The sequence below is a fragment of the Adiantum capillus-veneris genome, chromosome 18 (genome assembly GCF_014529385.1).
Source record: "Adiantum capillus-veneris isolate H3 chromosome 18, ASM1452938v2, whole genome shotgun sequence".
Lineage (NCBI taxonomy): Eukaryota > Viridiplantae > Streptophyta > Polypodiopsida > Polypodiales > Pteridaceae > Adiantum > Adiantum capillus-veneris.
The window spans coordinates 15,749,426-15,765,481 of NC_140948.1; the positions used below are offsets into that span (position 1 = coordinate 15,749,426).

The 16,056-nt window shown below is 41.1% G+C and overlaps 1 long non-coding RNA gene across 1 annotated transcript; it reads left to right on the forward strand.

Annotated features, from left to right (window-relative positions):
* The first annotated feature begins 227 nt into the window (after nt 1-227).
* On the forward strand, nt 228-13,970 carry LOC147435275 (uncharacterized). The gene is made up of 3 exons (XR_015185037.1): nt 228-1,116; nt 10,391-10,511; nt 13,823-13,970. It is a non-coding gene; the product is annotated as an uncharacterized LOC147435275 (long non-coding RNA).
* Nucleotides 13,971-16,056: the final 2,086 nt, after the last annotated feature.

Here is a 16,056-nt window from a genome sequence, read left to right on the forward strand (position 1 = left end):
AATAAAGAATGAAAATGTTTGATTGGTGAGTACACTGCAACATTCAAGAAAGAGTCATGAGTGTTAGAGGTGGGGTTGTTGAAAAATGTGAAGAATCCATCATCCAATGTGTATGACTCGACTAAAAATATGAAACTATTTATATTTTTTTGGCAAGGATTTGAAGGCTTGCTAGGGGTTGTTGTAACTTGTATCATAAATCACTACCTCATACCACCTGACACCTGCTGGTCTACACTAGAAGCTACGAAAAGCCATGAATTAGCTTTGAAATCTGTCAACTCGAAGCAAAAGGGTATGGAGCCCATTCTCCATGCTCAAATCCATATCCTCCGTCTTCGTAGAAACCGTGCACACAGTCCTTGAGCATCTTGCTTCCCACCTGGAATAGCCATGGAGGCTAGCAGTTGGCTTCAGTCCCCCCAACTTGTTGTTTCCCCTCTGCCATAACTAGTGCAGCAATGAGCAGGAGCAACGCAGCGGCGCCTGCTGAAGAAGAGGAGTCTCTGCCCTACACCTCCTGGCCACGAATACTTGCCTCTTGCTCTTGTCCGCCCTTGTCCTAGTTTTGCTGCCTCTTCCGCAGCACCATCGATCGATCAACCTTACAAAGTGGAGCGATTGCAAAAAAAAAAGAATCTCTCTCTCTCTCTCTCTCTCTCTCTCTCTCTCGTTGCGCAGTGGTTAGAGCTGGAGACACATTAGCATGCAAAAAACATGGGAGAGTATAGTAGCAGGTTGAATTACTGGGCTTCAAGCCTACAACTGGTTATCGAGCTAGCAACACCTGCACAATGAGGGCATTCTCTCAATTTCTTTCTCCTCTCTGATCTACTCAATTATCGCCTCTGCTTCATGTATGATGCCCTTACCTGGTCTCTCCTCTCCCAATTTCTCTTGCCTCATTTGCTGCAGAAGAGTAGTCTCTTCTTGCACAACAAAACCATTCATTCAATCCCTCTCTCCATAGGCAAGGAGTCGACCATAGAGAGCCTTGAAAGCTGTGGCAAGAGTGGGGAAAGTGAGGTAAGAGTCGCGGAATGAGAGGACCGGAATGCAAGCAAGCTACGGACAATAAAAGCAAGGAAGAGGCAATGTAGGCTGCCCAAGAGCAAGGTAGGTGATGGTCACGCTCCTACATTGAGTAAGGGAATATTCGTATATATGGAAGTTTTTAAAAGTTGCCAATAGGCGGTTCTTGTTTTGGAGTAGAGCCTCTTAGCAAAAAAAAAATTCATCCACAAAACCTAGAATACATACTTGGGTGAAGCGCAAAAAAAAGACTCTCTCTCTCTCTCACACATACACACACACACACATACACATAGTACTGGTATTACTATTGATACGTGTCATTAAATATAATATCTAACCAATCCAAATGATTTTCTCAAATTAAACTGATCATTTAATGTGGGATAATAAACGGGAACAAGGGTTAGAATATAGACATGTGGTTACGGATCTATCTCATCACGTGGCCAATGGTAAAGGGGTCCAAATAAGAGATGGTCTGTCAAAGAGCAAGGTTAACTAATGGAACTTAAAATACCTTAGTGTTAGTTTCATTAAAGCCTCCAATGGTCAGTGTTAAAAGTCATTTGACCTTAGGCAAAGCTAGGGCTGAGCTTGAGGTGGGAACCCAACCTAAGCTTGAGGTGCTTGTCGTGCTTGATGACTAAGGTGTGTGCTTGATGACTAAAGTGCTTGTCGTGCTTGATGACTAAGGTGTGTGCTTGATGACTAAAGTGCTTGTCGTGCTTGATGACTAAGGTGCTTGAGGTGCTTGTCATGCTTGATAACTAAGGTACTTGAGGTGCTTGTCATGCTTATGAGGAAGGTGCTTGAGGAGCTTCCTATGCATGAAAGTCCCAAAGATAGGGGAATCTTTGACTTAACCTTCCACTCACCCAAAGGGCGCCCCTTTTTTTCAAAGGGCACATGGGACACATGTCAAACTCTCCCTATGCTTAACCACATGGTGTGCTTGAATGCTATTGGTTGGGCTAAAGAGGGGTCCAATGAGATTCTAGTTCCATCCAACAAATATCTAGATATTTTCAAGCTCTCTCTCTCTAAGGGATAAGGAGGACACTTGTCCAAAGACTACATGTACTTGAATGCATGTTGCATGTGATTGGCTAGGAGGGAGAGGGGTCCAATGAGCTTGAAACATGTGTAAAAGCTACAACTCGCCCCAAGCAAGCAAGGGGGGTGCTAGGGGGATATACACCACACACACACACACATTTTGTGGATCCATTCTCACTTGGTGAAAGTTGAGGAACTCCACCTCCTTCTCCAAGCTTGTGAGAAGTGAGAGCCTCTACCAACACTCCTGGCTATGGAATGCAAATCCAACCAAGAGCCATGCTTCAATGCTTAAGCTTGTCATCTTCTTCATCTTCATTACTATGCTATTATGTATGCTAGCAATAAGAGTGATGATAAGTGAGGAATTGTTTCTTTCTCTTATGGAATGTTTCTTCTTCCTCTTCCCTATCCTCATTCCCCGCTAGCTCTCTCCACCTTCGAAGGTGTTTGAGGCCTTGGGACTGAGGCTTGGGATAGTTAATTCTTTTTGCAAAGTTTATGTTAAGCTCGTGATGCATGAAGCTTTCCATCTTCATAGCATCACCAAGGTCACAAGGAACACTAAGATTGTATTGTAACAAAGTCTCTCTTGATGGGAGAAACTATAATACAAATGCCTATTGGATGGGGACCGGCTCCATATGAATCCGATCCTCAACTATTGTCATGTTCTCTAAACTCTCTCTCTTGCAAAAGTATTGTTCATGCCAAGTTAACTAAGTACCATGTTTATGTTGCTACCATCAATTAAGTTCACCTACTATGCTCACAAAGTAATCTCACAAAAGTGCTTCACCTAATTTCCTAATTCCGCTACTCTCAAAGTTCATAGACCATTTTCCATTACATATTGGTAGTACTGGTACTGATACAGGTAGTACTGGTACTGGTACTACTACTGGTACTACTACTAGTACTACTACTAGTACTACTATCGTAAAGGTACCTAAACCCCACACACATATATGGTACTGGTACTGGTACTGGTAATGTACGATTACTGGTGCTACTTGTGTACTGCTACTAGAGCTGGTACTGATACTAGTGCTACTTGTGTACATGTATTGGTACTATATTATACTAGATTGGTATCGGTGCTAGTTATACACTGGTACTAGTGCTACTTGTGTATTGGCATTGTTACTGGTACTGTAATAAATTAAATGTGCTATAAAATCTCTCTGTCTATACACACACACACATATATGGCTAGTTATAACGTGTTGCTATTTCTTGGTTTTATTCGTTGGGAACCTTTGGTGAATCTCTGGCTTGAATTCACTTGCTGATTTTTGCAAAATGTATCATGAGGTGATACCCTAATGTTACCTAGTTACCACACACACACATATGATACTAGCACTGGTATTGGTAATGTACTGATCCTGATGCTACTTATGCACTGGTATGAGAATTGTCACTGATAGTGGTGCTACGTTTGTACTGGTACTGGCACAATATTATATTGGGTTGATACTGGTGCTACTTGTGTACTGGTACTGGGACACACTAGTACAACTGCTATTGTACTGGTACTAGTACTGATACTGTTTGTGTACTGTATTACACAAGACTGGTACTAGTGCTACATGTGTACTGTGTTAAGTATGGAGCCTGATTTACCCTTGTAATTTTCTGTGGTAAAAGCGCACATTTGTAAGGCCCCCATTATGAGGAGAAGCCATCGTGCGTGAAGGAAAATCACTCATTGGAAACCAAAATTTTCACGGACAAGAATCAGGGGCAACTTTAAAGGCCTCGGGGGCAGAGGCCCGTGAGACCTTTTTTTGCCGGAATATTCTTTTTCGCCGGAATATTATGGTCGGGCGGCGGCCGGAAAGTGGTCGGAAAACAACCGTCGGTTGGCCGGTGGCCGGTAGTCAATGGCCGATGGCCGGTGGTCAGAAGTCAATGGCCGGTGGCCGGTGGTCGAAAGTAAATGGCCAGTGGCCGAATTCAAAAGCGGACTTGTCTTCTCAAGGGCGGCGACACATGGGCGGATTGGAGGGTCCGATTTGGACTTATTCGCACAAGGGCGGCTACACATGGCTGTCTCTCATAAGAGAGGGCAGCCCTTTTGGCCTATAAAGGGAGGCCATTTCTACACACATTTCATAGTGTGAAGTTGATGCAACAAGGTGAGTGTGAGGTGGTGAGAGTGAAGCAAGGCGGGAGCTCCATTAAGGGTATAATCCCTTTGTAAACTACTTCTTGTTTTGAAGTACTAAAGCCATTGAGTGGCTGCTTTCCCGTGGACGTAGCCCACATTGGGTGAACCACGTATATCGTGTGTACTCTCTCTCTCTCTCTCTCTCTCTCTCTCTACTCTATAATCTCGTGTATATAAATCTGTCTCTCTCCATTAAGTAATCTACTCAATTATCTATTTAGCTACAAGTTATTTCCTAACAACTGGTATCAGAGCAAGGTTTGCTCATAGCTAAATTATCTCAAGGAAAGGATTCCTTGAATTGAGTGGGAGTTATGGCGGACAAAGGGAAGCTCAAGATTGAGAAGTTCAACGGCAAAAACTACCAACATTGGAAGATGCAGATTGAAAACTATCTCTACCAGAAGGACCTCTATTTTCCACTAGGCAGTCTTGCGAAGAAGCCCGCAACAATGGCAGATGAAGCATGGATTGTCCTTGATCGAAAGGCACTGGGAACAATCCGGTTAAGCTTGGCGTCACCGGTGGCCTTCAATGTTTCGGAGATGAAGACCACGGAGGACTTGATGAAGTCACTTGACGACTTCTACGAGAAACCATCGGCATCCAATAAGGTATTTTTATGAAGCGCTTGTTCAATCTAAAGATGGCAGAGAATGGTTCAGTTGCAGAACACCTAAATGACTTTAACACAAACATAAGTCAACTTCGATCAATGAAAATCAATTTCGATGACGAAGTGCGAGCTCTCCTTATACTATCATCTCTACCGGATAGTTGGGACAGCCTTGTGATGGCTGTAAGTAATTCTATCTCTGGCACAAGTACTCTTAAGTTTGATGATGTTGTGGGTGTTCTCCTAAGCGAGGAAATGCGAAGGAGAAGCACAGGAGAATCATCAAGTGCTGCACTATCAGTGGAAACAAGAGGAAGGCCTAAGGAGAGGTTCAAAAACCAAAAGGGTCGTGATCGCTCAAGGCGGAGCAAGTCACGCACAAAGTCAGTTCTTGAATGTTGGAACTGCGGCAAGAAGGGCCACGTCAAGAAGGATTGCTGGTCCAAGAAGAAGAAGGAGATAGAGTCTCAAGACAACAAGCCAACATCGGAGGCCAATGTGGCAGGTAAAGTAGAGCAAGATGCTCTAATTCTCTCATTAGACAATGTGTCTAATTCCTGGATAGTAGATTCCGGGGCTTCATTCCATGCGACACCACACAAGCAACATTTCCAAGACTACACCAAAGGTAATTTTGGGTATGTATACTTGGGAGATGATGAAGCTTGTGAGATTGTCGGCAAAGGTACAGTTTCTGTCAAAACTGCTAACGAAAATGAATGGAAGCTTAAAGATGTTAGGCATGTTCCTTCTCTTCGCAAAAATTTGATCTCTACAGGACAATTGGACGATGAAGGTCACAACATTGCATTCGGAAACAAACGGTGGAAGATCTCAAAAGGATCTTTGGTGGTTGCCAAGGGTGAAAAAGTCGGTACACTTTACTTGTGTACTGTTAGCATGCAACCTTCAGCTTGTGCAGCAACTACAGATGTTGAGAGTGCGGTGTGGCACTACCGACTTGGGCATATGAGTGCCAAAGGAATGCAAATCCTTCAAACAAAGAAGCTTCTACCAGGTTTGAAAGAAGTGGACTTAGAGTTCTGTGAAGATTGTGTTTATGGTAAACAAAAGAGGGTAAAATTTCAAAAATCAGGAAATGAAAGAAAAAATAAAAAACTTGAGTTGGTTCATTCTAATGTTTGAGTGCCAAAGGAATGCAAATCCTTCAAACAAAGAAGCTTCTACCAGGTTTGAAAGAAGTGGACTTAGAGTTCTGTGAAGATTGTGTTTATGGTAAACAAAAGAGGGTAAAATTTCAAAAATCAGGAAATGAAAGAAAAAATAAAAAACTTGAGTTGGTTCATTCTGATGTTTGGGGTCCTGCAAGTACACCATCACTTGGTGGCTCATTGTACTATGTAACATTCATAGACGATGCGACTAGAAAAACATGGGTTTATGTCATGAAGAATAAATCCGATGTATTTTCCATATTTCAAAGGTGGAAAGCCTTTGTGGAGAATGAAACAGGTACCAAGGTTAAATGCCTCAGATCCGACAATGGAGGCGAATATTGCAGCCAAGCTTTTGAAAGCTTTTGTGCTAGCAATGGCATTCGGAGGCAAAGGACAACCCCAAGGACACCTCAACAAAATGGGATTTCGGAAAGGATGAACAGGACAATCATGGAACGAGCACGAAGCATGCGGCTACATGCAGGCCTACCGCTTGAGCTTTGGGCGGAAGCTGTAAGTACGTCTGTGTACTTAATCAATCGGTCACCCTCAACGGCATTGGATGGGGGAGTTCCAGAAGAGGCATGGATAGGTAAACCGGTGAATTATGCATTTCTCAAAGTGTTTGGGTGTGAGGCTTTCATGCACATAGATAGAAGCCTAAGATCAAAGTTAGATGCAAAGTCCAAAAAGTGTTTCTTCATTGGCTATGGAGAATGAGACTTTGGGTATCGCCTATGGAATCCTGAAGATGGTAAAATCTTAAGGAGTAGGGATGTAATTTTTAACGAACAAAATATGTACAAAGATTACTTGGAAAGAAAACAAACAAAAGAAAAAGGTGATGAGTACATGGAGGTTGAGGACGGTGAAGACTCAAGGACTGCAAACGGTGACAATGTGCAACAACGTCAACCAAATGAGGAGCCTCAACCTATTCCCCGAAGATCTACAAGAGAAAGTAGACCTCCAGAAAGGTTTGTTCCTTCCTTCAACCATCTCTTGATCTCAGATTCTGGAGAGCCGGAATCATATGAAGAAGCTATGCAACATGAATCCAAAGAAGAATGGACGAAGAGCATGCAAGTGGAGATGGACTCACTACATCGCAACCAAACATGGGAGTTGGTTGAGTTGCCTAAAGGTAAGCGGGCACTTCAAAACAAATGGGTGTACAAGCTAAAGGAAGAAGAAGGTGGGAAGAAAAGGTACAAGTCTAGGCTTGTGGTAAAAAGTTTTTCTCAAAACAAAGGTATTGACTTCAATGAAATATTTTCTCCTGTTGTAAAAATGAACTCAATTAGGCTTGTATTAAGCCTTGTGGCTGCTCATGATCTAAATCTCGAGCAAATGGATATAAATACGGCATTCCCTCACGGTGACTTAGAGGAGGAAATCTACATGCTTCAACCAAAGGGGTATGAAGTAAAAGCTAAGGAGAAAATGGTTTGCAGATTAAAGAAGAGCTTGTATGGTTTAAAGCAAGCATCAAGACAATGGTACTTGAAGTTTGATCGATGGATGTTGGATCATGGATTCACAAGATACAACTCGGATCACTGCGTCTACACGGAGAATTTGGGAGATGGGAAATTCATCATCCTAATGTTGTATATTGATGACATGTTGATTGCAAGTGCTAACATGCAGGACATCAAAGACCTAAAAGAGGAGCTGTCCAAATCTTTTTCAATGAAAGATTTAGGTGCTGCAAAGAGGATACTTGGTATGAAAATATCAAGGGACAGGACGAAGAGGACAATAAAGCTATCTCGAGAAGATTACATCAAGAAGGTACTAGAAAGGTTTGCAATGCAAAATGCAAAACCAGTTTCTACACCTTTGGCTGGTCATTTTAAACTAACGAAGGATATGTGTCCAAAGACACAAGAGGAGATAGCCTATATGTCTAAAGTTCCACATGCTGCAGCGATAGGTTCTCTAATGTATGCTATGGTCTGGACAAGGCCAGACATTGCACATGCAGTGGGAGTTGTGAGTAGGTTCATGGACAACCCAAGTAAAGAGTATTGGCAAGCTGTGAAGTGGATACTTAGGTATCTAAAAGGGACAACAACAAATGCTTTGTATTTTGGAGGAACTGATATTTTTCTAGAAGGGTATGCTGATGCAGATATGGCAGGTGACAAAGATACTCGAAGGAGCACTACTGGCTATGTGTTCACGGTTGGAGGCACAGCAGTAAGCTGGGCTTCAAAGCTGCAGAAAGTGGTTTCACTTTCTACCACGGAAGCAGAGTATGTAGCAATGACGGAGGCAAGCAAAGAAATTCTGTGGCTTCACAGATTCTTAGAAGAGCTTGGATTCAAACAAGACAATTGTGTCTTGTACAATGATAGCCAAAGCGCTATCCATCTTGCGAAGAACTCAGCCTTTCATTCAAGGACAAAGCACATTGAGGTGAGATATCACTTCATACGCACTCTTTTGGAAGAGGGACAACTAAAGCTAGGAAAGGTGCATACAAGTGAAAATCCTGCAGACATGTTTACAAAGGTGGTCAACAAGAAGAAGTTGAGCTTTTGCTCATCTTCAATCGGCATTCAAGGATAAGAAGCCAGAATGGAAAGCAGTCACAGGTTTGGTTTGGAGATCAGTCTCCAAGTGGGATATTGTTAAGTATGGAGCCTGATTTACCCTTGTAATTTTCTGTGGTAAAAGCGCACATTTGTAATGCCCCCATTATGAGGAGAAGCCATCGTGCGTGAAGGAAAATCACTCACCGGAAACCAAAATTTTCACGGACAAGAATCAAGGGCAACTTTAAAGGCCTCAGGGGCGGAGGCCCTCGAGACTTTTTTTTCGCCGGAATATTCTTTTTCGCCGAAATATTATGGCCGGATGGCGGCAGGAAAGTGGTCGGAAAACAACCGGTCGGTTGGCCGGTGGCCGGTATTCAATGGCCGATGGCCGGTGGTCGGAAGTCAATGGCCAGTGGCCGGTGGTCGGAAGTCAATGGCCGGTGGCCGGTGGCCGGTGGCCGAATTCAAAAGCGGACTTGTCTTCTCAAGGGCGGCGACACATGGGCGGATTGGAGGGTCCGATTTGGACTTATTCGCACAAGGGCGGCTACACATGGCTGTCTCTCATAAGAGAGGGCAGCCCTTTTGGCCTATAAAAGGAGGCCATTTCTACACACATTTCATAGTGTGAAGTTGATGCAACAAGGTGAGTGTGAGGTGGTGAGAGTGAAGCAAGGTAGGAGCTCCATTAAGGGTATAATCCCTTTGTAAACTACTTCTTGTTTTGAAGTACTAAATCCATTGAGTGGCTGCTTTCCCGTGGACGTAGCCCACATTGGGTGAACCACGTATATCGTGTGTACTCTCTCTCTCTCTCTCTCTCTCTCTCTCTCTCTCTCTCTCTCTCTCTCTCTCTCTCTCTCTCTCTCTCTCTCTCTACTCTACTCTATAATCTCGTGTATATAAATCTGTCTCTCTCCATTAAGTAATCTACTCAATTATCTATTTAGCTACGTCTTATTTCCTAACATACTAGTATTGGTATAATTTTTTGGGACTGTTGGCCTGGGGTACCCTTGGTAAATAACCGCCTTGAATTCACTAGGGTAGTTTTTAGGTGGTACCTTAATGATACCTAACCCTTGGTTAATAAATGAGTTATGGGTGGGCTACCTGGCTCTGTAAATGTTGTCTTCTTCTGCTTTATAACGTGGTGGCTCTCTCTCTCTCTCTCTCTCTATATATATATATATATATATATATATATATATATAATTTTATTTTTAATTTTTTTTCTCTATCCTCACCTCTCTCTCTCTCGTTGCTGCACCATTTCCCTCTTCAAGCCAGGCCCGCAATACGGCTATAAAGGAAGGTGGCTACTTGCTCCGAACCCTATAAAAAGTTTACATGCTCACTTAGCATTGGTGGTGTGTGTGAGTACTCGTGAGTAGTTGTCTATACATTAGGACTGTGAGGGATTTTCCTGCAAAGGGATAATGTTAAGTGTTGGATCTATGGCAAAGGGCATGGATAAGTAGGCTATTGTGGAGCTTGAAGCTCTGACTTAATCTAAGGTGACTTGTGGTTTTGAAATGGAATTGTTGTCCGAACTGTTTGATGGGTTGTAATTCACTTGTTAGTATGGTAATATTCCTCATGCTGTTGTATATATGGATCTTGGGCAAAATTGCTTAAAAGGGCCGAATGAATGTTTGATGATAGTTTTTTACTATTTGTCTTTGAAAGCAATCTTGTTGGGTGACATCTATAACACGTGGGATACCCGTGCATCACCTGCATACGGTGCCAATACTAACTATATGTTGTGTTGTTTCCATGGGTGCAGGTGAGGGTTACCTTCTCAACTATGGTTTTCAAAGTTCCTTGGAGTGAAGATGTTGGACTAATACATCTTCAAGCTCTTACTCTATTGTACTTATGTATAAGTCCGTTCTATACCATGAATGGTAATTATACCACCTTTTCACTGACATAGTTTCTAGTGTCTTTTGTAATTTGAAAGAATTCTTTGGTGTTTATGTTATACTATTATTAGACCAAGGATACTAGTGATACTATTCAAAGACCTAGTTACTATATTATATCCCGCGGTGTTCATCCTTGAGAGTTGTTTCTAGGACCGATACATGTGGGATGGGGTTTCTTCACACGACCCTTATAGGTTCTCCTAGTCGGTTGAAGGTTGAAGAAGCTACCAGTTCTTACTATTAGTCTTTTATGCCAGTTATTAACATAAGTTTTTTGACAATGCATAGCTTAGCACTATCTCAAAGGTTAGATCTTCTTACTAAGCCTCTTTCTAAAGCCTCACTTCAAGCACTCAGATGCATTCATGATCCTTTGACATTAGAACTAATAGCAGGATCTTCTACCGATCTATGAATGACAACCATACTTTTTTCAAACTGGCTGCCAAAGCTTTAAAACTCCTATAGGAGTAATGTCTTCCTTGAAGATAATATCAGATAGTGTGTTGATAAGATTGTTTGACACTTTTCAGGAACATTTTGACTTGGCACATCTCTGCTAATGAATGCTTCCTACTCGACTTTTGTTACTCTCATCTACTTCACAAGGCAATAGGCCCATGCACAATGGGCCTACTGCCAGCCCATTGTGTATGGCGCCTAGGATAGGGCGGGTACACACACACACACACATAGCATTAGTGTTGGTGCTGGTACTACTACTGATACTAGTAGTGGTACTACTACCCTAAAGGTACCTAAACCCCACACACACATATGGTACTAGTACTGGTAACTGGTGCTACTTGTGTATGGGTATTAGAGCTGGTACTGATACTAGTGCTACTTGTGTACATGTATTGGTACTATATTATACTAGACTCGTACTAGTCTAGTCATGTATTGGTACTAGTGCTACTTGTGTATTGGCGTTGGTACTGGTACTGTAATAAATTAGATGTGCTATAAAATCTCTCTCTCTCTATACACACACATACTTGGTCACAACATCTGACTAGGATAGCATCTGGAGGGGTTCTGATTGTGTCCTGAATCATTGTATCTGGCTAAAAATTATGACTTCCAACCATTTACACTCAAACTAGATTTGAGTGCTTGCCTTATGGGAGTTTACCTTATGCTTTACATAATGATTACTGCTAACCTTTGCTACGGAGAACATAATGGCTAAGTAAAGCTATCCACTAGGCTGTTTCGGTAGCATAGTGCATCTAAAAACCTAACCCTGTGGGAATAGTCCCTTGTGGAAATAACCCTTCCCTATATGGCGTTTCCTAGCTTAAACCGCTGCGAGGTATTCTATGCAGTATCGGGGACCACCGATCCCCTTCCCCTTCTGATGATGTTGGTAGCTCGACGAGGCTTGTAGCTCTGAATTTTTATAATATCTCCTCCTCTTTAGGGCCCACTCACGATCCCGAGAAGGATTGCGCGCTGTGAATGGCTTGCAGGGAGTGGTTGTACCTAGCATGCTGTGACAACTACTGACACGCTTCTTTGACCCCTATATCAAGGTGAGGGGCTCTTCCCTTCACTTAGACTTGGTCTCCCCTGGCACTTTAAAGGAAATATTGGGATTGCTTCTGCTCACAGGTTATATATATTTTTTCTCAATGCTTAGATAATCCCTTGCTCTGTTGAGTGATTATAACATGTTTTCTTAAGAATATTCAAAGAACTATTCATTTGGAATTTTCTTTAGCTAAGGAAAATGGTATGATAACCTAGGTAATGATATTCACACATCAATAAAGGGTTTGTTTTGCTTCTTGCCTGGTATTGAGTGCATACATACTTACTCTAGTTTTTGTTGTTGTACTAAAAATTGGCATCAATTCTAGACATATGATACTGATCTGGTTTTTTTATTACCTAAATGTGCTATGGTACGGTGATATGGGGGAGACTATTCTGACTTACAAAAAATTGGGTACTGCTATATTTAGACCGATGAGATGAATTCATAATATTGGCTAAACTTTTGCCCTATTTTGTGAGAAAGGCCTTTTTCAAGGGATGTTGTTTAACTGAAGCTTGGACACAATACAGGAAGCATGTGAAATTTTGGTAGTCTTTTTACCTAGGAAATACTAAATAAACTAGGTGTTTTCTTTTTGGGCTCCAGTCCTGCTCACTATACTTGAGAATTTACTCTATGAAGTAGTTACCTATCATGAAAACTTATGAGAAAATAGTGTTTTTTGCATAAACATGCTACCTATGGTGGGTATGATGTTGAAAGCCTGGTGGTGGCGATGCTGGTTATGTTGCCATAGAATATATGTAAACATTCCAGATTTTGTACAAATCTGGTATTGATACTAATCTGATTTTGATACTTGAACAATAGGTATTGATTTGGCTTTTTACTACCTGAGTACGGTAGGGTATTGTGATATGGGGGATATTGATCTGGTTTTTTACTACCTAAGTATGGTAGGGTAATGTGATATGGGGGAAACTATTTGCTATGACTAAACAAAAAATCTAACCTACAGCTGGTTGCTTGGATGTCTGGCTTAGATATGGCCCTTTTTTAACCTTATTCATATATATATATTCCACTACATTTGGTTCTTGGTGGTGGTGATGCCTTAAAGAATATATTAAACCATGCTTATTCTGGTTTTTTATTCTTTTCTACCTAGGATTTGGCTTATCCTATGATTCTGACCAACATATGCTTACTAATCAGGTTTTGATGCTTTTAATACCTGAACATATTACGATGTTCTGATATGGAGAGTCTGTTTATCTGCAGAAAAATTGACCTTTAGCCTATTGCTGAATACTACTACCTGATGAGGTTATGATGTTATAAAGGGGGAGCCTGGTGGCCTTGACTTACAAACCGAGATTTGATCTTTATCTATGCTTCAATAGAAAAAAAATTAGGTTCTTGATATGTAGCCTAAAAATTGGTCAAATGATAATCCTAGTTGATTATGGCCTTAAAGGGCTTGACCTCGAAGCATATTTTAAGATGAAGTTACAAAACTTAGCATTCCATGCAATATTTTTTTTGTACTTTACATAGAATGTTATGGATTAGTCAACATTTTTTTATAAAAAGAAGAAGTTAAAACATATGGAGAGACTCTGGTAGGAATATGATGTTTTTTAAAAAAGTTCCTTGACATTTTAATATATAGGACAGCGGCTAATTTAATAATGTTTAAGTTTGACATGGATAACACTGATAGATTCTTTGACGCCTACCATACGTAGCCAAGTCTAACATATCTGTTGTCTTGACTATATGGATGCAGGTGAGAATTCTATCTTGGCTTAAAAAGGTTTAGCTTGTTGCAGTCCGAATCTAAAAACTCTTGATAATTCAATTGGGATAGTTCTGATACCTTTGTACAAACTCATTTGGAATGATACTTCATTCTTATTATGTTGTACAGTTATGAATCAAAGGCTGAGTTGTTTCTGTACTTATCTTTGCTAGACATCTTTAGCCAGTCGTCTTTTTGAACATCTTGTTCATTGGTGTGTATTTATTATAATTAAAACAGCTACACACACCCCTAAACACTAGGCCCTCCCAGGCAACTGGGAGGAACAGGACACTGGCTTTGAATATTTTGTGTCTTTAGGCTTTGAGTGACCCACTATCTATAATTCCTTGACTGGTCGACAAGTGTTAGGTGGTCTCTCCTTGACTATAGACTGGATCCCTACTCACGACTATTGTAGTCTTTTTGGCTCATTCGGTTTTAAGTAGCAGGTTAATCCAATTCTACTCACCTATGCTTAAGCAAATTGTATTTTGACAATTACAGGAACATGCTACCTATTACACATCAGATGACTTTTTGGAACAAGAGGAAAATCTTGGCGTATATCATCTAAAGACTACTCGATGCCAACCAGACTTTCTCAAACTGGCTGATAAAGCCTTAAAACTCCTACAAGATTAATGTCTTGAAGACGATATCTAATATTGTATTCATACAGACAATTCTACCCTCTATAAGGGCACTCCAACTTGGCACTTCTATGTTAAAGGATCTTTTAAACTCATCTTTCTGATGAGGCAGTAGGCCCATACACAATGGGCCTACTGCCAAAACCCATTGTGTATGGCACCTGGGATAGGGAAGGTACACACACACACACTTGGTCACAACATCTGACTAAGGTAGCATCTGGAGGGGTTCTGATTGTGTCCTGAATCATTGTATCTGGCTAAAAAATATGGCTTCCAACCATTTACACTCAAACTAGATTTGAGTTGTTGCCTTATGGGAGTTTACCTTATGCTTTACATAATGATTACTGCTAACCTTTGCTATGGAGAACACAATGGCTAAGTAAAGCTATCCACTAGGCTGTTTTGGTAGCAAAATCCTCTATAAATCTATCCCTATGGGAATAGTCCCTTGTGGAAATAACTCTTCCCTATATGGTGTTTATATGGCGTCTCCTAGCTTAAACCACTGCAAGGTATTCTATGCAATATCGGGGACCATCGACCTTTCCCCTTCTGATGATGTTGGCTTCCCGGCGAGGCTTGTAGCTCTGCATTTTCATAATATCTCCTCCTCTTTAGGGCCCGCTCAGGATCCCGAGGAGGATTGCGCACTATGAATGGCTTGCAGGGAGTGGTCATACCTGGCATGCTGTGACGACTACTGACATGCTTCTTTGACCCCTATATTAAGGTGAGGGGCTCTTCCGTTCACTTAGACTTGGTCTCCCCTGGCACTTTGAAGAAAATCTTGGGATTGCTTTTGCTCACAGGTTATATATATTTTTTCTCAATGCTTAGATAATCCCTTGCTCTGTTGAGTGATTATAACAGGTTTTTCTTAAGAATATTAAAAGAACTGTTCATTTGCAATTTTCTTTAGCTAAGGAAAATGGTGTGATAAAGGGTTTATTTTGCTTCTTGCCTGGTATTGAGTACATACATACTTACTCTAGTTTTTGTTGTTGTACTAAAAAATGGCATCAATTCTGACAGACATATGATACTGATCTAGTTTTTTTACTACCTAAATGTGCTATGGTATGGTGGGGGAGACTGTTTTGACTTACAAAAAATCGGGTACTGCTATATTTAGACTGATGAGATGAATTCCGAGATGAATTCCTAATACTGGCTAAACTCTTGCCCTATTTTGTAAGAAAGGCCTTTTTCAAGGGATGTTGTTTAACTGAAGCTTGGACACAATAGAGGAAGCAAGTGAAATTTTGCTGGTCTTTTTGACTGGAAAACACTAAATAATTTTTTATTTTTTTATTTTGGGCTCCAGTCTTGCTCCCTGTACTTGAGAATTTACTCTATGAAGTAGTTACCTATCATGAAAACTTATGAGAAATTAGTGTTTTTTGCATAAACATGCTACCTATGGTGGGTATGATGTTGAAAGCCTAGTGGCGATGCTGGTTATGCTGCCATAGAATATATGTAAACATTCTGGGTTTTGATACTGATCTGATTTTGATACTTGAACAATAGATACTGATTTGGTTTTCTACTACCTGAGTATGG